Source organism: Heterodontus francisci, chromosome 1 (genome assembly GCF_036365525.1).
Source record: "Heterodontus francisci isolate sHetFra1 chromosome 1, sHetFra1.hap1, whole genome shotgun sequence".
NCBI lineage: Eukaryota > Metazoa > Chordata > Chondrichthyes > Heterodontiformes > Heterodontidae > Heterodontus > Heterodontus francisci.
Genome location: NC_090371.1, coordinates 48,089,063 through 48,115,157, shown reverse-complemented (window position 1 = coordinate 48,115,157; position 26,095 = coordinate 48,089,063). Strand labels below are relative to the sequence as shown.

General features: G+C 44.4%; 1 protein-coding gene across 6 annotated transcripts in view; it reads left to right on the top strand.

Annotated features, from left to right (window-relative positions):
• Window positions 1–26,095, top strand: part of LOC137377086 (zinc finger and BTB domain-containing protein 7C) — a 379,658-nt gene that overhangs the window by 25,575 nt on the left and 327,988 nt on the right. Inside the window, exons 1-2 of one of the 6 annotated variants that reach the window (XM_068046834.1) lie at window positions 16,021–16,091; window positions 22,693–22,942. The exons of 4 other annotated variants lie outside the window; for them this stretch is intronic. The gene's annotated coding sequence lies outside the window, so the exon portion shown is untranslated. Of the gene's footprint in view, window positions 1–16,020; window positions 16,092–22,692; window positions 22,943–26,095 lie in introns of those variants that run through there. One more of the 6 variants, XM_068046500.1, reaches the window with a different exon arrangement.

Below are 26,095 nucleotides of genomic sequence, written 5' to 3'. Positions count from 1 at the left end.
CCTGTTTGCTAAAGATATTTCATGATCCCTTTTAGCCCTCTTAATTCCTCGTTTCAGATTGGTCCTACATTCCCGATATTCTTTCAAAGCTTCGTCTTTCTTCAGCCTCCTAGACCTTATGTATGCTTCCTTTTTCCTCTTAGCTAGTCTCACAATTTCACCTGTCATCCATGGTTCCCTAATCTTGCCATTTCTATCCCTCATTTTCACAGGAACATGTCTCTCCTGCACGCTAATCAACCTCTCTTTAAAAGCCTCCCACATATCAAATGTGGATTTATCTTCAAACAGCTGCTCCCAATCTACATTCCCCAGCTTCTGCCGAATTTTGGTATAGTTGGCCTTCCCCCAATTTAGCACTCTTCCTTTAGGACCACTCTCGTCTTTGTCCATGAGTATTCTAAAACTTAGGGAATTGTGATCACTATTCCCAAAGTAGTCCCCTACTGAAACTTCAACCACCTGGCCAGGCTCATTCCCCAACACCAGGTCCAGTATGGCCCCTTCCCGAGTTGGACTATTTACATACTGCTCCAGAAAACCCTCCTGGATGCTCCTTACAAATTCTGCTCCATCTAGACCTCTAACACTAAGTGAATCCCAGTCAATGTTGGGAAAATTAAAATCTCCTATCACCACCACCCTGTTGCTCCTACATCTTTCCATAATCTGTTTACATATTTGTACCTCTATCTCACGCTCGCTGTTGGGAGGCCTGTAGTACAGCCCCAACATTGTTACCGCACCCTTCCTATTTCTGAGTTCTGCCCATATTGCCTCACTGCTCGAGTCCTCCATAGTGCCTTCCTTCAGCACAGCTGTGATATCCTCTTTGACCAGTAATGCAACTGCTCCACCCCTTTTACCTCCCTCTCTATCCTGCCTGAAGCATCGGTATCCTGGGATATTTAGTTGCCAATCATGCCCTTCCCACAACCAAGTCTCAGTAATAGCAATAACATCATACTCCCAGGTACTAATCCAGGCCCTAAGTTCATCTGCCTTACCCACTACACTTCTTGCATGAAAACAAATGCACCTCAGACCACCAGTCCCTTTGCGTTCATCATCTGCTCCCTGTCTACTCTTTCCCTTAGTCACGCTGACTTCATTATCTAGTTCCTTACAGGCTTCAGTTACTACCTGCTTACTGTCCACTGACCTCCTCATTTGGTTCCCATCCCCCTGCCACATTAGTTTAAACCCTCCCCAACAGCATTAGCAAAAGCACCCCCAAGGACATTGGTTCCAGTCCGGCCCAGGTGTAGACCGTCCAATTTGTAATAGTCCCACCTCCCCCAGAACTGGTCCCAATGTCCCAAAAATCTGAACCCCTCTCTCCTGCACCATCTCTCAAGCCACGCATTCATGTTGGATAAACTGTCACTTAGAAAGGCATAGATTAATCAAGGATAGTCAGCATGTCAGCATGAGTTTGTTAAGGGAATATCTTGTTTGACCAACTTGATCAAATTTTTTGAAGAACTACCAAAGAAGATAGATGAGGGTAGTGCAGTTGATGTGGTCTGCATGGATTTTAGCAAGGCTTTTGACAAGGTCCCACATGGCAAACTGGTTTAAAAAAAAATCCCATGGGATCCATGGAAATGCAGCAAGGGGGATACAAAATGGGCTCAGTGGCAGGAAACAAAGTATAATTGTTGACGGGTGTTTTAGCAACTGGAGGGCTGTTTCTAGTGGTGTTCCGCAGGGCTCAGTACTGGGTCCCCTGCTTTTTGTGGTATATATTAACGATTTGGATGTAAAAGTAGGGGCATGATCAAGAAGTTTGCAGATGACACTAAGATTGGCCGTGTGATAGATAGTGAGGCGGATAGCTGTAGGCTGCAGGAAGATATTGATGGTCTGGTCAGATGGGCAGAAAAGTGGCAAATGGAATTCAACCTGGAGAAGTGTGAGGTGATGCATTTGCGGAGGTCAAACAAGGCAAAGGAATACAAGATTCATGGGAAAATACTGAGAAGTGTAGAGGAAGTGAGGGACCTTGGAGTGAATGTCCACAGATCCCTGAATGTCGCAGGACAGTTCGATAAGGTGGTTGAGAAGGCGGATGGAATCCTTTCCTTTATTAGCTGAGGTATAGAATATAAGAGCAGGGAGGTTATGCTGGAACTGAATAACTCATTGGTTAGGCCACAACTTGAGTATTTTTTTATTATTTATTAGAGATACAGCACTGAAACAGGCCCTTCGGCCCACCGAGTCTGTGCCGAACATCAACCACCCATTTATACTAATCCTACACTAATCCCATATTCCTGCCAAACATCCCCACCTGCCCCTATATTTCCCTACCACCTACCTATACTAGTGACAATTTATAATGGCCAATTTACCTATCAACCTGCAAGTCTTTTGGCTTGTGGGAGGAAACCGGAGCACCCGGAGAAAACCCACGCAGACACAGGGAGAACTTGCAAAACTCCACACAGGCAGTACCCGGAATCGAACCCGGGTCCCTGGAGCTGTGAGGCTGCGGTGCTAACCACTGCGCCACTGTGCCGCCCCTAGAGTACTGTGTCCAGTTCTGGTCACCTCATTACAGAAAGGATGTAATTACACTAGAGAGGGTACAGAGGAGATTTACAAGGATGTTGCCAGGACTGGAAAAATGCAGCTATGAGGAAAGATTGGATGGGTTGTTCTCCTTGGAACAAAGGAGGCTGAGGGGAGATCGGATTGAAATGTACAAAATTTTGAGGGGCCTTGTTAGAGTGGAGGTGAAGTGTCTCTTCACCATAACAGAGGGTCAGTGCCGAGGGGGCATAGATTTAAAGTGATTGATAGAATAATTAGAGGGGAGATGAGGAAAATCTTTTTCACCCAGAGGGTGATGGGGGTCTGGAACTCACTGCCTGATGGGGTAGTTGAGGCAAAAACCCTCACCTCATTCAAAAGGAGTCTGGATATGCACCTCAGGTGTCGTAATCTGCAGGACTACGGACCAAATGTTGGAAGGTGGGATTCGAATAGGTGGATCGTTTTTCGTTCGGCACAGACGAAATGGGCCAAGTGGACTCTTTCTGTGTCTTACACTTTCAATAATTCTATGTGGCTAGGTCAGCATTTATTGTCCATCCCTAATTTTCCTTGAGGTGGTAGTGGTGAGCCGCCTTCTTGAACCGCTGCAGCCCATGTGGGTTAGGTACAGCAACAGTGTTGTTAGGGATGAAGTTCCAGGATTTTGACCCAGTGACAGTGAAGGAACGGCAATATAGTTCCAAGTGAGGATGGTGTGTGGCTTGGAGGGGAACTAGCAGGTGGTAGCATCTGCTGCCCTAGTCCTTCTAGGTGGTAGAGGTCGTGGGTTTGGAAGTTGCTGTCGAAAGAGCCTTGGTTGGTTGCTGCAATGCGTCTTGTATATAGCACACACTGCTACCACTGTGCGTCAGTGGTGGAGGGAGTGAACGTTGAAAGTGGTGGATCGGGTGCCAGTCAAGCAGATAGTTTTGTCCTGGATGGTGTCGAGTTTCTTGAGTGTTGTTGGAGCTGCACTCATCCAGGCAAGTGGAGAGTATTCCATAACACTCCTGACTTGTGCTTTATTGATGGTGGACAGGCTTTGGAGAGACAGGAAGTGTGTGACTCGCCACAGAATTCCCAGCCTCTGACCTGCCCTTGTGGCCAAAGCATTTAAATGGCTTGTTCAGTTCAGTTTCTGATTAATGATAAGCCCCAGGATGTTGATTCGGCAATAGTAATGCCATTGAATATCAAGGGGAGAGGGTTAGATTCTCTCTTGTTTGCGATCGTCATTGCCTGGCACTTGTGTGGTGCAAATGTAACTTGCCACTTATCTTCCCAAGTCTGGATGATCTCCAGGTCTTGCTGCATGTGGACACGGACTGCTTCAGTATCTGAGGAGTTGCGAATGGTGCTGAACATTGTGCAATCATCAGCAAACATCCCCACTTCTGACCTTATGATGGAGTGAAGGCCATTGATGAAGCAGCCTGAAGATGGTTGGGCCTAGGACACTACCCTGAGGAACTCCTGCAGTGATGTCCTGGAGCTCAGATGATTGACCTCCAACAATCAGTGATACCCAGTTTGGGTTCCGACAGGGCCACTCAGCACCTGACCTCAATACAGCCTTGGTTCAAACATGGACAAAAGAGCTGAACTCAAGAGGTGAGGTGAGAGTGACTGCCCTTGACATCAAGGCAGCATTTGACCGAGTATGGCATCAAGGAGCCTGACGGGGTATATCCAAGGATGTTATGGGAAGCAAGGGATGAAATTGCAGAGCCGCTGGCAATGATCTTTTCATCTTCTCTGCTGACGGGGGTGGTACCAGGTGATTGGAGGGTGGCAAATGTTGTGCCCCTGTTCAAGAAAGGGAATAGGAACAACCCTGGGAATTACAGGCCAGTTAGTCTTACTTCGGTGGTAGGCAAGTTGATGGAAAAGGTGCTGAGGGATAGGATTTCTGAGCATCTGGAAAGACACTGCTTGATTCGGGACAGTCAGCACGGTTTTGTGAGGGGTAGGTCTTGCCTCACAAGCCTGATTGAATTCTTTGAGCAGGTGACCAAGCAAGTGGATGAGGGTAAACCAGTGGATGTGGTGTACATGGATTTTAGTAAGGCATTTGATAAGGTCCCCCATGGTAGACTTATGGAGAAAGTCAGGAGGCATGGGATAGTGGGGAATGTGGCCAGTTGGATTAAGAATTGGCTAACTGATAGAAGGCAGAGAGTGGTCTTAGATGGTAAATACTCAGCCTGGAGCCCAGTTACCAGTGGCGTGCCGCAGGGATCAGTTCTGGGTCCTCTCCTGTTTGTGATTTTTATTAACGACTTGGATGAGGAAGTCGAAGGGTGGGTCAGTAAATTTGCAGATGATACAAAGGTTGGTGGAGTTGTGGATACCGAGGAGGGCTATTGTCGTCTGCAAAGGGACTTGGATAGGTTGCAGTGCTGGGCTGAAAAGTGGCAGATGGAGTTTAACCCTGAAAAGTGTGAGGTCGTCCATTTTGGAAGGACAAACACGAATGCAAAATACTGGGTTAACGGTAGGGTTCTTGGGCATGTGGAGGAGCAGAGAGACCTTGGGGTCTATGTGCATAGATCGTTGAAAGTTGCAACTCAAGTGGATAGGGCTGTGAAGAAGGCATATGGGGTGTTAGCGTTCATTAGCAGAGGGATTGAATTTAAGAGCCGTGAGGTGATGATGCAGCTGTACAGGACCTTGGTAAGGCCTCATTTGGAGTACTGTGTGCAGTTCTGGTCGCCTCATTTTAGGAAGGATGTGGAAGCCTTGGAGAGGGTGCAGAGGAGATTTACCAGGATGTTGCCTGGAATGGAGAATAAGTCTTACGAGGAAAGGCTGAACATTCTAGGCCTCTTCTCATTAGAACGGAGAAGGATGAGGGGTGACATGATAGAGGTTTATAAGATGATCAGGGGAATAGATAGGGTAGACAGTCAGAAACTTTTTCCCCGGGTGGAGCAAAGCGTTACAAGGGGTCATAAATTTAAGGTGAAGGGTGGGAGATATAAGGGGGATGTCAGGGGAAGGTTCTTTACCCAGAGAGTGGTCGGGGCATGGAATGCCTTGCCTGGGGAAGTTGTTGAGTCAGAAACTTTAGGGACTTTCAAACGGCTTTTAGATAGGTATATGGATAAAGGAGAATGATGGGGTATAGATTAAATTGTCCTTGACAGAGGACAAAGGATCGGCACAACGTCGTGGGCCGAAGGGCCTGTTCTGTGCTGTATTTTTCTATGTTCTATGTCTATGTTCTAAGGAGCCCTGGCAAAACTGGAGTCAATGGGAATCAGGGGGAAAACTCTCTGCTGGTTAGAGTCATACCTAGCGCAAAGGAAGATGGCTGTAGTTGTTGGAGGTCAATCATCTGAGCTCCAGGACATCAATCACTGCAGGAGTTCCTCAGGCTAGTGTCCTCGGCCCAACCATCTTCAGCTGCTTCATCAATGACCTTCCTTCAATCATAAGGTCAGAAGTGGGGATGTTCGCTGATGATTGCACAATGTTCAGCACCATTCGCGTCTCCTCAAATACTGAAGCAGTCCATGTAGAAATGCAGCAAGACTTGGACAATATCCAGGCTTGGGCTGATAAGTGGCAAGTAACATTTGCGCCACACAAGTGCCAGGCAATGACCATCTCCAACAAGAGAGAACCTAACCATCTCCCCTTGACATTCAATGGTATTACCATCGCTGAATCCCCCACTATCAACATCCTGGGGACTATCATTGTCCAGAAACTGAACTGGAGTAGCCATATAAATACCGTGGCTACAAGAACAGGTCAGAGGCTAGGAATCCTGCAGCGAGTAACTCACCTCCTGACTCCCCAAAGCCTGTCCACCATCTGCAAGGCACAAGTCAGGAGTGTGATGCAATACTCTCCACTTGCCTGGATGGGTGCAGCGCCAACAGCACTCAAGAAGCTCGACACCATCCAGGACAAAGCAGCCCGCTTGATTGGCACCCCATCCACAAACATTCACTCCCTCCACCACCGACGCACAGTGGCAGCAGTGTGTACCATTTACAAGATGCACTGCAGCAACGCACCAAGGCTCCTTAGACAGCACCTTCCAAACCCGCGACCTCTACCACCTCGAAGGTCAAAAGCAGCAGATTCATGGGAACATCACCACCTGCAAGTTTCCGTACAAGTCACACAACATCCTGACTTGGAACTATATTGCCGTTCCTTCACTGTCGCTGGGGCAAAATCCTGGAACTCCCTTCCAAACAGCACTGTGGGTGTACCTACCTCACATAGACTGCAGCGGTTCAAGAAGGCAGCTCACCACCGCCTTCTCAAGGGCAATTTGGGATGGGCAATAAATGTTGGCATAGCCAGTGACGCCCATTTCCCATGAATGAATTAAAAAAACACACAACCATCTTCCTTTGTGGTAGGTATGACTCCAACCAGCAGAGAGTGTTCCCCCTTGATTCCCGTTGACTCTTGTTTTGCTAGCGCTTCTTGATGCCTGGTCAAATGCAGCCTTGCTTTCAAGGGCAATCACTCTCACCTCATCTCTTGAGTTTCGCTCTTTTGTCCATCTTTGGACCAAGGCTGTAATGTGGTCATGAGCTGAGTGGCCCTGGCGGAACCCAAACTGAGCATCAGTGAGCAGATTATTGCTGAGCACTGTTGACAACTCCTTCCATTGCTTTGCTGATGATCGAGAGTAGACTGATAGGATGGTAATTGGCCGAGTTGGATTTGTTCTGTTTTTTGTGCACAGGACATGCTTGGGCAATTTTTCAAAATTGCCGGGTAGATGCCAGTGTTGTAGCTGTACTGGAACAGCTTAGCTAGTGCAGCAGCTAGTTCTGGAGCACAAGTCTTCAGTACTATTGTTGGAATGTTGTCAGGGCCTATAGCCTTTGTCTTTAGCTGTTTCTTGATACCATGTGGAGTGAATCGGGTTGGCTGAAGACTGGCATCTGTGATGCTGGGGATCTCAGGAGGATGCCAAGATGTATCATTCACTCGGCACGTTTGGTTGAAGTTGGATGAAAATGCTTCAGCTGTGTCTTTTGCACTGATGTGCTCGGCTCTTTCATCGTTGAGGGTGGGGATATTTGTGGAGCCTTCTCCTCCTGTTAGCTGTTCATGACTGGATGTGGCAGGACTGCAGAGCTTAGATCTGATCCATTGGTTGTGGCATCGCTTAGCCCTGTCTATCTCATTCTGCTTCCGCTGTTTGGCATGCAAGTAGTCCTGTGTTGTAGCTTCACCAGGCTGACACCTCATTTTTAACTGTGCCTGGTGCTGCTCCTGGCATACCTTCCTACACTGTTCATTGAACCAGGGTTGGCCCCCAGCTTGATGGTAATGGTAAAGTGGGGGCTGTGCCGGGCCATGAAGTTACAGATTGTGGTTGAATACAATTCTGCTGCTGATGGCCCACAGCACCTCATGGATGTCCAGTTTTGAGTTGCTGGATGTTTGAAATCAACCCATTTAGCACCGTGGTAGTGCCACACAACATGATGGTGGGTATCCTCAATGAGAAGATGGGACTTTGTCTCCACAAGGACTGTGCAGTGGCCACTGCTACCAATACTGTCATGGACAGATGCAACTGCGACAGGTAAATTGGTGAGGACGAGGTCAAGCAGTTCTTTCCTTCTTGTTGGTTCCCTCACCAACTGCCGCAGACTAGCAGCTATGTCCTTTAGGTCTCGGCCAGTTTGGCTAGTAGTGGTGCTACCGAACCACTCTTGGTTATGGTCCCCCACCCAGAGTATATTCTGTGCCCTTGCTACCCTCAGTGCTTCTTCCATTTGGCATTCAACATGGAGAAGCACTGATTCATTAGCCGAGGGGGTGGGGGCGCGGTAGGTGGTAATCAGCATGTTTCCTTGCCCATGTTTGACCTGATGCCATGAGACCTCATGGACTCCAGAGTCAATGCTGAGCCCTCCCAGGGCAACTCCCTCCCGACTGTATACCACCGTGCCACCACCTCTGGTATGTCTGTCCTGCCAATGGAACTGGACATACCCAGGAATGGTGATGATGATATCTGGGACATAGTCATACTCTCGGAATCACACCTTACAGACAATGTCAGGCTGTTGCTTGACTAGTCTGTGGGACAGCTCTCCCAATTTTGGCACAAGCCCCCAGATGTTAGTAAGGAAGACTTCGCAGGGTCAACAGGGCTGGATTTGCCGTTGTCCTTGTTTCCACTGCATAGATCGATACTGGGTGGTCCGTCCAGTTTCATTCCCTTTCTTAGACTTCGTAGCAGTTTGATACAAACGAGTGTATTGCTAGGCCATTTCAGAGGGCATGTAAGAGTCAACCACATTGCTGTGGGTCCGGAGTTACCTGTTGGCCAGACGAGGTAAGAAACTGGAGCAGGAGTAGGCCATTCAGCTCTTTGAGCGCGCTCTGCCATTCAGTGAGATCATGGCTGATCTTCTACTTCAACACCATTGTCTTGCACTATCCTGTAACCCTGGATGTTTTTAATGTGTAGAAATCTCTCAATCTCAGTCTTGAACATGCTCAATGACTGAGCCTCCACAGCCGTCTGCGGCAGAGGATTCCAAAGATTCATCACCCTCTGAGTGAATAAATTCCTCCTCACCTCAGTCCTAAATGGTCTAACTCTTATTCTGAGACTGTATCCCCTGGTTCTGGACTCCCCAGCCAAGAGAAACATCCGTCCTGCATTTACCCTGTTGTGCCCTGTAAGAAATTTGTATGTTTGAATGAGATCACCTCTCATTCTTCTAAACTGCAGAGAATAAAAGTCCAATCTATTTAATCCTTTCTCATAGGACAATCCCTCCATCCCAGGAATTAGTTTGGTGAACTTTTGTTGCACTCCCTCAATGGCAAGTATATCTTTCCTTAGATAAGGAGATCAAAACTTCACCCAATACTCCAGGTGCAGTTTCACCAAGGCTCTGTATAATTGCAGTAAGACATCTTTACTCCTATACTCTAATCCTCTTGTAATAAAGGCCAACAGACCATTTGCCTTCTTAATTGCTTGCTGTATCTGCATGTTAGCTTTCAGTGATTCATGAACAAGGACACCCCAAGTCCCTTTGAAATTCAACATTTCCCAGCCTCTCTGTATTTAAGAAATACTCTGTATTTCTGTTTTTCCTACCAAAGTGGATACCCTCACATTTCTCCACGTTGTATTCCATCGGCCAAATTTTTGCCCACTCACTTAGCCTCTCCAAATCCCAATGAAGCGTCTTTGCATCCTCCTTACAACTCACACTTTCACCTAGTTTTGTGTCATCTGCAAACTTGGAAATATTACACTTAATCCCCACATCCAAATCATTGATATAGATTGGGAATAGTTGGGACCCAAGCACTGATCCTTGTGGTACCCAACTAGTCACAGCCTGCCAATCTAAGAATGACCTGTTTATTCCTACTCTCTGTTTTCTGTCCGTTAACCAGTTCTCAATCCATGCCAGTATTTTCTTCACAATCCCACGTGCTCTGATTTTGTTTACCAACCTCTTTTGTGGGACCTTATCAAAAGCTTTCTGAAAATCTAAATATACCACATCCACCAGTTCCCCCTTATCGATTCTGCTAGTTAGATCCTCAAAAAACTCAAAACATGTTTGTTAAACATTATTTCACTTTCATAAATCCATGTTGCCTCTGCCCAATCTTTCCATTATTTTCTAAGTGTCCTGTTACCACATCCTTTATTATAGATTCTAGCATTTTTCCTACAACTGATGTTAGGCTAACAGGTCTGTAGTTCGCTGTTTTATCTCTCCCTCCTTTCTTAAATAGTGGGGTTATATTTGCCACCTTTCGATCTCTTGGAACTATAGAATTTTGAAAGATGACCACTAATGCGTCTACTATTTCTATAGCCACCTCTTTCAACACTTTGGGATGTAGATCATCATGTCCAGGGGATTTATCTACTTTAAATCCCAATAAGTGCTCTAGTACTTTTTTTTTACTAATAATATCTTGTAATTCGTCATTTACTCTAGTCCGTTGATTCTCCATTATTTCTGGGAGGTTTTTAGTATTTTCCTGTGTGAAGACAGACACAAAGTAGTTGTTTTGTTTCTCTGCCATTTCCTTATTCCCAATATAAATTCTCCTGACTCCGCTTGTAATGGACCTACATTTGTCTTTGCTAATCTTTTCCTTTTCTCATACCGATAAAAGCTTTTACAGTCCATTTTTATGTTTCTTGCTAGTTTACTCTCATATTCTATTTTCCCTTTCTTAATCTTTGACTTGGTCCTCCTTTGCAGAATTCTGAAATGCTGCCAATCTGCAGGCTTACCATTTTTGGGCAACTTTATACGCCTCTTCCTTTGCTCTCATATAATCCTTGATTTCTTTCGTTAGCCACGGTTGGAATGCTTTTGTGCATTAAAGGAATGTATTTTTGTTGTAAACTATGTATTAGTTCTTTAAATATTAGCCATTGTTTGTCTAATGTCATACCTTTTAATGTAGTTTCCCAATCCACCATAGCCAATTTGCCCCTCATGTCTTCATAGTTTCCCTTGTTTAGATTTAAGTACCTAGTTTCTGATTGAACTACATCATTTCAAACTTAATGTAAAATACTATCCTATTATGGTCATTCTTTCCTAAAGACTCCTTTACAACAAGATTATTGATTATAAAAACAAGAAATGCTGGAAATACTCAGCAGGTCTGGCAGCATCTGTGGAGAGAGAAGCAGAGTTAATGTGAGATAATGTTTCGGGTCAGTGACCCTTCTTCAGACCCGAAATTCAGCTCCATCTTGCATACATTCTAAGAATTCGTCCTCCACAATGTTAGTACTAATAAAGTTTACTCAGTTTCTATGTAGATGGAAATCCCCCATGATTACTACATTACCCTTGTTACATGCACCTCTAATTTCCTGATTTATGCTGTGATTTACATTACCACTGCTGTTTGGTGGCCTATAAACAACTCCCACCAATGTTTTTTGCCCTTTGCTCATTCTTAGTTTCTAAATTGATTCTACGTCTTGATCTTTAGAACTAAGGTCATCTCTCACTACAGTACTAATGCCCTCTTTAAGTAACGGAGCTATCCCACCATCTTTTCCCAGCTTCCTGTCCTTCCTGAATGTCATATACCCTTGGATATTCAGGTCCCAGTTTTGGTTTTCTTGTAGCCATGTCTCTGTACTGGCTGTCAGGTCATACATATGAATTTCTCTTTGAGCTGACAATTCATCTTTTTTATTGGAAATGTTGTTGGCATTCAGATGCAGAGTCCTTAATTCAGTTTTTTGTTTTCCTGTTTTTGTAAACTCTGGCCCAATCTGTTGGCACACTCTTAAGTTTGCAATCACTGTCCCTTCCTGCCATACTCTGATCATCATTACCTTTATTGCTACCTTGATCTATTGCCTTGTCATTTCCCTTTAATTTACTCAATTTTCCCCTACATGATCCCTTCCCCCCTCTATTTAATTTAAAGCCTTCTCTACTTCCCTTGTTATATGACTCGCTAGAACACTGGTCCCAGCACAGTTCAGGTGAAGGATGTGCAAACGGTACAGACTCCACTTTCTACAGTACTGTTGCCAGTGCCCCACGAACAGGATGGCAGATTTCCTTCCCTAAAGGATATTAGTGAACCAGATGGATTTTTACAACAATCGATAATGGTTTCATGGTCAGCATGAGACTAGCTTTTAATTACAGATTTACTAATTGAATTCAAATTTCACCATCTGTTGTGGTGGGATTCTAACCCATGTCTGCAGAGCATTAGCCTTGGCCTCTGATTACTAGCCCAGTGACGTTACCACTATACCATCGCCTTGGTCAAAGAGGTAGATTTTAAGAAGCATCTCAAAGGAGGAAAGAAAGGTAAACAGGCAGAGAGGTTTAGGGAAGGAATTCCATAGCTTAGGATCTTGAAGGCAGGGCGACCAATGGTGGAGCAATTAAAATTGGGATTGTGCAAGAGGCTAGAATTGAAGAAGTGCTGATATCTCTGGAGAATGCAGAGCTGGAGAAGATTACAGAGATAGGGAGGGGCAAAGCCATGGAGAGCTTTGGAAATGGAGTGAAAATTTTGAATTTGAGGTGTTGCTTAACCGGGCACTCGTGTCGATCAGTGAAAAAAGGGGTGATGGGTGAATGGGACTTAGTATGAGGTAGGACATGGGCAGTAGAATTTTGGTTGACCACAGGCTAACGGAGGATAGAACATGGAAGGCGGCCAAGAGTTTGTTGGAATAGTCAAGTCTAGAGGGAACAAAGGCATGGATGAGGGTTTCAGCAGTATATGAGCTGAGCAGGGGAAAAGTCGGGTGATGTTATAGGGAGGTGTAAATAGATGGTGTTTGTGATGGCAAGGACATATGGTTGGAAGTTCATCTCCAGTTGCAAAATGACACCAAGTTTGCGAACAATCTGGTTCAACCACAGACAGTTGCCAAGGAAAGGTTGGAGTCTAATTCTAGGGAATGGACTTGTGGTGGGGAACGAAGACAATGGCTTTGGTCTTCCTAATGTTTAGTTGGAGGAAAGTTCTGCACATCTAGCACTGGATGTCAGACAAGCATTCTCAAAATTTAGAGACAGTGGAAGGGTCAAGAGAGGTGGTGGTGAGGTAGAACTGGGTGTCATGTGGAACTGATAATGTTTTGAATACACAACTTGTATTTTTCTAGTGCCTTTAACGTAGTAAAACGTCCCAAGGTTCTTCATAGGAGTGTTGTCAAACAAAGTTTGCCACTTAGCCAGATAAGGAGACCTGTGGGCAGATGACCAAAAACTTAGCCAAAGAGGTAGGTTTTAAGGAGGGTCTTAAAGGAGGAAAGAGAGGTGGAGAAGTTTAGGGAGGAAATCCCAGAGCCTTGGCAGCTGAAAGCACACTGCACCTTTCCCCACTAGGCTAGTGGGAAATCTGGCCCTGAAATTCATTCTCCAACTGAGACCTTTTATTGACATTTCCTTACAATTGCTTCAGTTGTGAGGGCATGTAGGTAACTTAATGAAGATCATTGCCAAAACCTGTAATCAATTTCTAAGATGAATAATAATGGCTTGGGATGACATGTCCTTTTTTATTACCTTTTATAAATACCAAGATAATGCCTGTGGAGTAGTTAATTTACAGTTTGGCTAAACTGTAATTAGTCTCATTGCAAGTGTTTAGTCAGGCAGGATGCAGTACCATTTTTTGTTTTGGGTGTTGCTGCTGCTGCCATTGGCATGCCTCTATGGGATAAGAACAGTAGTGCAGAAAACTGAAGAGGCATGCTGCTTTACCAGCTTGTTAATGCCCAATTGCTGAATGACGAAGCAGAAGTGAACAGTTCAGAGAATGATAAAACTAAAAATGTTCTTTAAAGTCTGTGAAATAGCAAGTTCCAGACAGACAAACATGGGTGGTGGTTTTGAAGTTTGTGGTCCTTGAATTGACTGCCCTTCCTGCTGAGGAACTTCGAGACTTATGGGGAAGGGAGAATAGGATAGGACAAGGGAAAGAAATTACTGGTGTTAGTATCACACAAATTTATGGAAGAAAAAGTGTAGGGTAGGAAATCTGATTTAGTATCCTGTACCAAGCCTGTTTGTTCTCTGGAAAGTTTCTTAAGCTTGGTAATGTCAGAATATCACACAAACAAAACCCAGAACTTAAAAGTCTTGTTTACATTTTTCAGTGTAAATGAATCACAAGTTCTTTTTGTTGGTATGCTGAAATGTCGTAACTTCGGCAATACAATATTCTGTGGCCGATGATATTTTCTTTTCAGGTGCAAGATAAAGCATGCTGCAAGATCTTACAACTTTGTACCACAGCTAGAAAACCTACATCAGTAAAATTGCTGTATTCATAGAATGTTGCTGTGACATAAATTTAGCATTTAAGCTTGGTAAAGTTTTGTTAACTCTGTCACATGAAATAAGGACTTTAAAACCAGCTGCAGTTAAAATCCACATTCTAGTCTGACTCAAAACAAGCATTATGAGTACAGTCTGGTCTGGCTTTCTAACTGGAAGACTCGAGGAAAAAGCAAGGCCATGTTCAGTGTGGGTGATTTTTGTTTTGAGTTTGTACATGACAGCCATTGAGTTATGAATGTAGCTGACGGTTATTCAAATCGAAGTAGTCCCTATTTTTGGCATATTTAATGAGCTGAAGTTGTTCAACAATTTCAGTCAATTTGAGCTGAATGTAATTGATTAGAACTTTGAGAAAAACTACAGTAACCAACTCCTGCATTCAAGGAAGACTACAAGAATAGAAAACTATTATAAAGTAATCTGCAAAAAGATAGTTTAGCTTGTGGGTTGTAACCTTGAATTATCTTTCAGGAAATTGGTTGGTATATTTGTTGCAAATATATATGTATTATATTGCTGAGGTATTTTTGCTCTTTCATGGAATCATAGGGTGGATTTTATGGGCTCTGCAGGAGTGGCTTTTGTGGCATGCGGGGTGATTTAATTAGGCAGGAAGTGTTTTTTTGGATTCCCGACAGTCGAGAAATTGAGTCGGTGGCGGTTTGCAGCTTTACATTCATTTACACGCCATGATCGTTGGAGAAAATGGTGCACCTACACCCCAAGGACTGCAGCGGTTCAAGAAGGCAGCTCACCACCATCTTATCAAGGGCAATTAGGGATGGACAATAAATGCTGGCCTAGCCAGCGATGCCCACAGCCCACGAACAAATAGAAAAAAAATTTAGGGCAAATTTGCCCACCTTCTAACCTCCTCCTGCAACCTTCCGACCTGAACCCATCACCCTTGACCCACCCAACATTACTGTTCTCCTTCCCTCCATTACCAAATGAACCTTGCCCCATTACCGTGCACAGTGTCATAATCATTGATCCCTTCCATTACCCTACATTTAGTTCCAATTACGTCCTACCTGCCCGATTAAATGCACAGCGAGCACTGTTCCCATGCTACCCAGTTCACATTTGTTTCAATGTGGCGTGCACAGTCGGCTTTGTGCAGTTGAGTCTCAGGTCTTTGTTGTTCTCTCTTGAACTCATCGGCAAAACGAATGGCAGCATTGGAATAGATGTTTGCCTCCAGGCCAGCATTAGAATGGATGTTTGGCTCCAGGCTCGGCACAGCAAGGGTGATTCTTCCCAAGGGATGGCGTCGAAGGCATGGCGGTTCTACGTGGAGGAGCAGGGGAAGGTCCTCAGGGAGGAAAGGGTGGGGTGATGGGGTGCTTGGAGGAGCAGGGGAGGGAGGAGTGGAGCGTCCAGGGCATGTAGTGGTTGTTATTGCTGCTGAAGCTGGATATGGGCGGCTGCGGGGTACTGGGTTAATTAGAGTTTTACAGTAAGCAGATAGTCAGGAATAACCTAAAAGCTGATAGTATCTGCAGTTCTAAGGCAAATAAAAGTGAACTGCTCATTGCTTCGCTATTTCAGCTTACTGGCAACAGAGGGCTGAATTGCTACACTCTGCTTATTTATTTATTCAGAAAAACTGCAGCGACATGGGTCTCATACACCCAATTTGTCCAGTACCATGGGAAGAACAGCAAAGGGAGAGACTAAGGAGGGCTCTTTTCCCTCAACTGATGATGCCTGAATGCCAGCCACAGGCAGAACAGGAAGGTGAGGATGCTCCGAATAATAACATCCAGGAATGACTTTATGGAAGATGGGCACTGGCATGTCAGCACATCCTTAGGGCAAGGACAAATGACCTTCAAATGTCAGAGAGACAATGCCAGAGGCACCTAAGGATGTCACTTAAAATGGTCACAGAAATTTGTAGGATTCCCTGCAGCATGACCTGCAACTGCTTGGCTTTGGTGGGAATCCCTTGCCAGTTGTCCTCACTGAATTATTTTGCTAGTGGCTCCTTCCAGGCATCCACAGGCAACATATGTGGCATATCACAGTCTGTGATCCATAGGTGCATCAAAGAGGTAATCAATGCCCTTTTTCAATGTGCCAATAATTTCAACCTCTTACCTGTCGATGAGGGCAGCCAGGCAACAAAGTCTACGGCCTTCGGCGCCATCACTGGGTTCCCTAGAGTGCAAGGGGTGATCGACTGTACTCATGGCTATTTGAGCTCCCTGGGACCAGCTTACTATATTTGTGAATTGCAAACGCTTTCACTCTTTAAACGGACAACTTCCACTCTTTAAAGTCTAACTGAGCAGCTAGGGGATAAATTACCTTCCAGGAGCGGAGCAGACCTGTGGGGAGAACGCCAAGAGCGGAGCCTATAAATTGAACCCGAGGATCGAGGCCTAGTCTCTTACTTTCTGGGAGCAGAGCTCTTACAGTGCGCCGGAGTTTTGAAAAAAAAAGCCAACAGTGACGTCACAGGACAGGTGCAAGGTGATTGGTTGGTGAGTCACTGCTGTTAGGGAATAGCTCTAAATAGCTGGATAAGTATCTCAGGTAAGAAAAGTTTAAAGTTTCTTTCAAATATTGTAAGTAGTGTTTTTTTTTTAGGGAGTTCTGTAGTAACGAGGACCAGGGAAGAAGTGCCCTAGAGTAACTGATATTATTGGCCATTAAGATCTTCCAGAAAGTTTAATGTAATTTAAAGGGTTAAGTCATAGTAGGAGAGCTCAAAGCTGTGGTGTGCTCCTCGTGCTCCATGTCGGAAACCGGGAACAATTCCAGTGCCCGGGACCAGCATGTGTACAGGAAGTGTGTCCAGCTGCAGCTCCTGGAAGCCTGGGTTTCGGAGCTGGAGCGGCAACTGGGGACACTGTGGAGCATCCACGAGGTGGAGAGTATCGTGGATAGCACGTAGAGAGAGGTGGTCACACTGCAGGCTCAGACCCCACAGGCAGGAGGGGAATGGGTGACCACCAGGCAGAGCAAGAGGACTAGGCAGGCAGTGCAGGAATCTCCTGTGACTATTTCGCTGCAAAACAGATATACTGCTATGGATACCGTTGGGGGGGAATGGTCTCTCAGGGGAAAGCAGCAACAGCCCAATTCATTGCACCACAGTTGGCTCTGCTGCACAGGGGAGGAATAAACAGTGTGTGAATGCAATAGTTATAGGGGATTCAATTGTAAGGGGAATAGATAGGCGTTTCTGTGGCCGCAAAAGAGATTCCAAGATGGTATGTTGCCTCCCTGGTGCTAGGGTCAAGGATGCCTCAGAGGGATTACAGGACATTCTGAAGAGGGAGGGTAAACAGCCAGTGGTCGTGGTACACATTGGTACAAACGACATAGGTAAAAAAAAAGGATGAGGTCCTAAAAGCAGAATATGGGGAGCTAGGAAGTAAATTGAAAAGTAGGACCTCAAAGATAGTGATCTCAGGATTACTACCAGTGCCTCGTGTTAGCCAGAGTAGAAATAGCAGGATATATCGGATGAATACATGGCTGAAAAGATGGTGTGAGGGGTAGAGTTTTAGATTCCTGGGGCATTGGGACAGGTTCTGGAGGAGGTGGGACCAGTACAAACTGGATGGGTTACACCTGGGCAGGACCAGGACTGATGTCCTAGGGGGAGTATTTGTTAGAGTGGCTGTGGAGGGTTTAAACTAAAATGGCAGGGGGATGGGAACCTTTGCAAGGAGTCAAAGGAGGGCGGTGGGGGGGGGTTGGAATCAAAGACAAGAACAAAAGACAGTAAGGGGAATAAGAAAAGTGATAGGCAGAGAAATCAAGGGCCAGGATCAAACAGGGACACAGTGAAAAATATTGGGAAGAGGACAAGTAATGTTAAAAAGACAAGCCTTAAGGCTTTGTGCCTTAATGCACGGAGCATTCGCAATAAAGCAGATGAATTAATCGCACAAATAAGTGTAAGCGGGTATGATGTAGTTGGGATTACGGAGAAATGGCTGCAAGGTGACCAGGGATGGTAAATGAACATCCAGGGATATTCAGTATTTAGAAAAGACAGACGAAAAGCTAAAGGCGGTGGAGTTGCATTGCTGGTTAAAGAGGAAATTAACGCAATAGTGAGGAAAGATATTAGCTCTGACTATGTGAAATCTGTATGGGTAGAGCTGAGAAACACTAAGGGGCAAAAAACGGTAGTGGGGATTGTATATAGACCCCCAAACTGCAGTGGTGATGTTGGGAATGGCATTAAACAGGAAATTAGAGATGCATGCGATAAAGGAACATCTATAATTATGGGTGACTTTAATTTGCATATAGATTGGGCAAATCAAATTAGTTACAATACTGTAGAGGAGGAATTCTTGGAGTGTATACGGGATGGTTTTCTGGACCAATACGTTGAGGAACCAACTAGAGAACAGGCCATCCTAGACTGGGTATTGTGTAATGAGAGAGGAATAATTGACAATCTAGTGGTGCGAGACCCCCTGGGGACGAGTGACCATAATATGATAGAATTCTGCATCAAGATGGAGAGTGACGTAGTTGACTCTGAGACAAGGGTCCTGAATCTTAGTAAAGGAAACTACGAAGGTTTGAGGCGCAAGTTGGCCATGACGGATTGGGAAACGTTACTTAAAGGGATGCCAGTGGATAGGCAAGGCAAACATTTAAAGAGTGCATGGATGAACTGCAACAATTGTTTATCCCTGTCTGGCGCAAAAGTAAAACGGGAAGGGTAGCCAAACCATGGCTTACAAGGGAAATTAGAGATAGCATTAGATCCAAATATAAATTTGCCAGGACAAACCTGAGGATTGGGAGCAGTTTAGAATTCAGCAAAGGAGGACCAAGGGATTGATTAAGAAGGGGAAAATAGAGTACGAGAGCAAGCTTGCAGGGAACATAAAAACTGACTGTAAAAGTTTCTATTGGTATGTGAAGAGAAAAAGATTGGTGAAGACAAATGTAGGTCCCTTACAGTCAGAAACAGGGGAATTTATTATGGGGAATAAAGAAATGGCTGACCAACTAAATGCATACTTTGGTTCTGTCTCCACAAAGGAGGACACAAATATCATACCAGAAATGTTGGGGAACACAGGGCTTAGTGTGAGAGAGAAATTGAAAGAAATCAGTATTAGTAGAGAAATGGTGTTGGGGAAATTGATGGGATTGAAGGCCGATAAATCCCCAGGGCCTGATGGTCTGTATCCTAGAGTACTTAAGGAAGTGGCCCTAGAAATAGTGGATGCATTGGTGGTCACCTTCCCAGATTCTATAGACACTGGAACAGTTCCTACAGATTGGAGGGTAGCAATGTAACCCCACTATTTAAAAAGGGAGGTAGAGAGAAAGTAGGGAATTATAGACCAGTCAGCCTGATGTCGGTAGTGGTAAAAATTCTACAGTCCATTATCAAAGATTTTATAGCAGAGCACTTGGAGAACAGTGGTAGAATCGGACAGAGTCATAATGGATTTACAAAACAGAAATCATGCTTGACAAATCTACTAGAATTCTTCAAGGATGTAACTAGTAGAGTTGATGGCCAGTGGATGTGGTTTATTTGGACTTTCAGAAGGTTTTCGACAAAGTCCTACATAAGAGATTAGCGTGTAAAATTAAAGCGCATGGGATTGGGGGTAGTGTATTGCGATGGATAGAAAATTGGTTGGCAGACAGGAAACAAAGAGTAGGGATAAATGGGTCTTTTTCCGAATGGCAGGCACTGACCAGTGGGGTACCGCAGGGATCGGTGCTAGGACCCCAGCTATTCACAATATACATTAATGATTTAGATGAGGGAACTAAATGTAATATCTCCAAATTTGCGCATGACACAAAACTGGATTGGAGGGTGAGTTGTGAGGAGGATGCCGAAAGGCTTCAGGGTGATTTGGACAAATTGAGTGAGTAGGCTAATGCATGGCAGATTCAGTATAATGTGGATAAATGTGAGGTTATCCACTTTGGTAGCAAAAACAGGAAGGCAGATTATTATCTGAACGGTTATAAACTGAGAGAGGGGAATATGCAGCAAGACCTGGGTGTTCTTGTACACCAGTTGCTGAAGGTGCAACAGGCGGTAAAAAAGGCAAATGGTATGTTGGCCTTCATAGCGAGAGGATTCGAGTACACAAGAAGGGATGTCTTGCTGCAATTATACAGGGCCTTGGTGAGGCCTGGAATATTGTGTGCAATTTTGGTCTCCTTATCTGAGGAAGAATGTTCTTGCTATAGAGAGAGTGCAGCGAAGGTTTACCAGACTGATTCCTGGGATGGTGGGACTGACGTATGAGGATAGATTGAGTCGGTTAGGATTATATGCGCTGAAGTTCAGAAGAATGAGGGGGGATCTCATAGAAACCTATAAAATTCTAACAGGACTTGACAGGGTAGATGCAGGAAGGATGTTCCCGATGGTGGGGGAGTCCAGAACCAGGGGTCATAGTCTAAGGATACGAGGTAAACATTTCGGGACTGAGACGAGGAGAAATTTCTTTACCCAGAGAGTGGTGAACCTGTGGAATTCACCACCACACAAAGCAGTTGAGGCCAAAACATTGTATGTTTTCAAAAAGGAGTTAGATATAGCTCTTGTGTCTAAAGGGATCAAAGGATATGGGGCGAAAGTCAGAATAGGCTACTGAGTTGGATGATTAGCCATGATCATAATGAATGGCAGAGCAGGCTCAAAGGGCCAAATGGCCTACTCCTGCTCCTATTTTCTATGTCTATGTTTTCTAATTAAAAAGCAGAACCTCAAAGGTAATAACCTCTGGATTATTACGTGAGCCACGAGCAAATTGGAGTAGGGTAAATAAGATTAGAGAGTTAAATGCGTGGCTCAGAGATTGGTGTGGGAGTAAAGAGTTTTGATTCATGGGTCAGTGGCACCAATACTGGGGGAAGTGGGATTTGTACCTTTGGGACGGTCTTCACGTGAACCATGCTGCGACCAGTGAGTCTGGTGAGTCGTAAAGCTAGGATGGTAGAGAGGGCTTTAAACTAAATAGTGGAGATGAGGGATCAAGTGAGGGAAGATGTGATATTTTACAGAGAGGGGACAAGGCAAGAGAACAAGGTAGCAATAATGGAATCGATAATCTGACTGTGGCAGGAAGGGACAGAGCATACAAAATTAAGAGTGCACCAGTAGATAAGGCTAGATGTTGCGAAAATAATAAGAAGGCAGAATTAAGGCACTCTATCTGAATGCACACAGCATTCGCAACAAGGTAGATGAATTGGCAGCTCAAATGGAAGTAAACAGGTATGATATAATTTCCCTTCCAGAGATGTGGCTGCAGGATGATCAAGTTACTGATGCCCAAGGGTATTCGGCATTTAGGAAGTGTAGGCAAAAAGGAAAAGCAGGTGGGGTAGCGCTGTTAATAAAGGATGAGATCAGTACGTTAGTGAGTGAGGGTCTTAGATCGCAAGATCAAGACGTAGAATCAGTTTGGATGGAAGTAAGAAACAGGAAGGGGCAGCAAACATTGGTAGGAGTTGTTTATAGGACACCAAACAGTAGTGGTAATGCAGGGCACAGTATAAATCAGGAAGTTAGAGGTGCATGTAACAAGGGTTATACAGTAATGGGGACTTCAATTTACATATAGACAGGGTAAACCTAATTAGCACTAATGTTGTAGAGGACGAATTCCTGGAATGTATATGAGATGGTTTTCTAGAACAGTATGTTGCCGAACCAACTAGAAAACAGCCTATTTTAGATCTTGTATTGTGCAATCAGGAAGGACTAATTAATGATCGCGTAAAGGAGCCTCCAGGGAAGAATGACCATAATATGTTAGAATTTTACATGAAGTTTGAAAGTGATATAGTTCAGTCAGAAACTAGGGTCTTAAATCTAAACAAAGGAAATTACAAAGGTAAGAGGGGCAAAGTGGCTGTGGTAAATTGGGAAACTACATTAAAAGGTATGATAGTAGAGAGACAATAGCTCGCATTTAAAGAATTAATACATAGTTTACAGCAAATTTACATTCCTTTGAGGCACAAAAACCTAGCAAGAAAGGTGATCCAACCATGGCTAACAAGAGAAGTTAAAGATTGTATTAGATCAAAGGTAGAAGCTTATAAAGTTGCCAAAAAATGTAGAAAGCCTGAAGATTGGGAGCATTTTAGAATTCAGCAAAGGAGGGCAAGAAACTGATGATGAAAGAGAAAATAGAATATGAAAGTAAACTAGCAAGAAACATAAAAATGGACTGTAAAAGCTTCTATAGGTATGTAAAAAGGAAAAGATTAGCAAAGAAAAATGTGGGCCCATTACAGGTAGAGACAGGAAAATTTATAATGGGGTATAAGGCAATGGCAGAGAAACTGAACAAATACTTTGTGTTTGTCTTCACAGAGGAAGATACAGAAAACCTTCCAGGAATATAGAGAAGCAAGGGACCAATGCGAATGAGGAACTGAAAGAAATTAGCATTAGTAAAAAAGTAGTACTGGAGAAATTAATGGGACCGAAAGTTATTAAATCTCCTGGACCTGATGATCTACATCCCAGAGTGTTGAAAGAGGTGGCTGTATAGATACTGGATGCGTTGGTGGCCATCTTCCAAAATTCTATAGATTCTGGAATGGTGCCTGCAAATTGTAAGGTAGCAAATGTAATCCCACTACATGGCAAGGTTGGATCCAGAAATGGTTCAGTGACAGGAAACAAAGGGTCGTACTGGAAGGATGTTTTTGTGAATGGGAAGTGGTTTTCAGTGCTGTTTCACAGGGCTCAGTGTTGGGTCCCTTGCTGTTTGTGGTATATATTAATGATTTGGATTTAAATGTGGGTGGCATGATTGGGAAATTTGCTGATGACACAAAAATTGTCTGTGTAGTTAACAGTGAGGAGGAAAGCTGTGGATTCCAGAATGATATCAATGTTTTGGTTGAGTGGGTGGAAAAGTGGCAAATGGAATTCAATCCAGAGAAGTGTGAGGTATTGCATTTGGGGAGGGCAAATAAAGCGAGGGCATACACAGGGAGGATATTGAGAGGGGTAGAAGAAGTGAGAGACCTTGGAGTGTATGCCCACAGGTCCCTGAAGTTGGCAGGACAGGTGAAGAAGGCATCTGGTTTGCTTTCCTTTATTGGCTGAGGTATAGAGTACAAAAGCAGGGATGTGATGCTGGAAATGTATCGAGTGTTGGTTAGGCCACAACTGGAGTATTGCGTGCAATTCTGGTCACCACATTACAGAAAGAACATAATTGCTCTGGAGAGAGTACAGAGGAGATTTACAAGAATGTTGCCAGGGCTTGAAGGTTGCAGCTCTGAGGAAAGATTGGATAGGCTAGGGTTGTTTTCCCTGGAACTGAGGAGGCTGAGGGACCTAGATAGAGTAGACAGGAATGATCTGTTTCCCCTGGCAGGGAGGTCAGTTACCAGGGGGCTTCACCAAGACCACTTACCCTTTCCGATCTGAGCAAGTCATTGATGCACTTGCGATACTGCACGCAGGTTCACCGCATCACCCCACGGTTTGAGACCTCCTCTGCTAACTCCATCCAGGTCACTTTGGTCAGGCAGGAGGGTCTTCAGACCCTATCTCCAAGGAAGAGGACCTTCCACCTTTCCCTGATGACCTGGAGGAGAACCTGCAGTGACGGCCTGGAGGAGAACCTGCAGGGAGGCATCACTGAAACATGGGGCAGGCGCTGCCAGCTACCTGCCATTTTCACAGAATTGTTACAGGGAAGAAGGAATCCATTCGTCCATCGTGTCAGCACCAGCTCTCTGAAAGAGCAACTCCCTCAGTTCCATTCCCCTGCCTTCACCCCACAACCCTGCACATACATCCTGTTCATATAACTGTCTAATTCCCTTTTGAACGCTTCAATTGAACCTGTCTCCTCCACGTTCTCAGGCAGCACATTCCAGATCTTAACCATTCGCTGCGTATAAAAGTTTTACTTCATATCACTTTTGCTTCTCTCAGCAAATACTTTAAATCTGTGCCCTCTCATTCTAGATCCTTTCATGAGTGGGAACAGTTTCTCTCTATCTACTCTGTCCAGGCCCCTTATGATTTTGAATACCTCTATCAAATCCCCTCTCAGCCTTCTCTTCTCCAAGGAAAACAGTCCTAACTTCTCTAATCTATCTTCATAACTGAAATTCCTCATCTCTGGAACCATCTCATGAATCTTTTCTGCACTCTCTCCAGTGCCCTCACGTCTTTCCTTAAGTGCAGCGCCCAGAACTGGAAGCAATACTCCAGCTGAGGCCGAACTAGAATCTTGTACAAGTTCAACATAACTTCCTTGCTCTTGTATCTATGCCCCTATTATTAAAGCCCAGGATACTGTATGCTTTATTAACTGCTCTCTCAACCTCTCCTGCCACCTTCAATGACTTATGCACATATACACCTAGGTACCTCTGCTCCTGCACCCACTTTAAAATTGTACCTTTTATACTATATTTTTGCTCCATGTTCTTCCTACCAAAATGACTCACTTCACATTTCTCTGTACTGAACTTCATCTGCCACCTGTCTGCCCATTCCACCAACTTGTCTATATCCTTTTGAAATTCTACACTATCCTCCTCACAGTTCACAATGCTTCCAAGTTTCGTATCATCTGCAAATTTTGAAATTATGCCCTGTACACTGAGGTCTAGGTCATTAACATGTATCAGGAAAAGCAAGGTTCCCAACACTGATCCCTGGGGAACTCCACTACAAACCTTCCTCCAGCCCGAAAAACATCCATTAACCACTACTCTTTGTTTCCTGTCACTCAGCCAATTTCGTATCCATGCTACTATCGTCCCTTTTATTCCATGAGCTACAGGTTTGCTCACAAGTCTGTTGTGTGGCGCTGCATCAAACGCCTTTTGAAAGTCCATGTACACCATATCAACAGCATTGCCCTCATCAACTCTCTCTGTTACCTCCTCAAAAATGCTCCAGCAAGTTAGTTAAATATGATTTTCCCTTAAGAAATCTATGCTGGCTTTCCTTAATTAACTCACATTTGACAATGTGACTGTTGATTTTGTCCCGAATTAGTTTTTCTAGAAGTTTTCCCACCACCGAAGTTAAACTGACTGGCCTGTAGTTTCTGGGCTTATCTTTGCACCCTTTTTTGAACAAGGGTGTAACGTTTGCAATTTTCCAGTCCTCTGGCACTACCCCTGAGTCTAAGGAAGACTGAAAAATTATGGCCAGTGCCCCTGCGATTTCCTCCCTCATTTCCCTCAGTTTCCTTGCATCACATCCGGTCCTGGTGCTTTAAGTACAGACAGCCTATCTGATACATCCTCTTCATCAATTTTAAACCCCTCTAGTGTCTGACTTACCTCCTCTTTCAACATTGCGTGGGTTGCATCTTTTTCCTTAGTAAAGACAGATGCAAAGTATTCATTTAATACCTCAGCTATGCCCTCTGCCTCCATGTGTAATTCCATTTCTGGTCCTTAATCGGCCCCACTCTTCCTTTTACCACCTTTTACTATTTATATGCCTATAGGAAACTTTGGGATTTCTTTTAATGCTAGCTTCCAGTCTCTTTTCATACTCTTTCTTTGCTTCTCTTATTTGCTTTTTCACTTCCTCCTTATTTCTTCTATATTCAGTCTGGTTCTCAATAGTATTTTCTTTGGTATTGCTGCAGAGGAAAATAAATGATCTGAAGTTGGTGCTGGATTACAAAAATTAAGGGAGGCAAAAGCATTTTGAATTAAGTTCAAGCTTTAATTCAGGGTCCTATGCAGAGACTTACATGACAGGAAGTCCTGCTGATCGTTGAGGC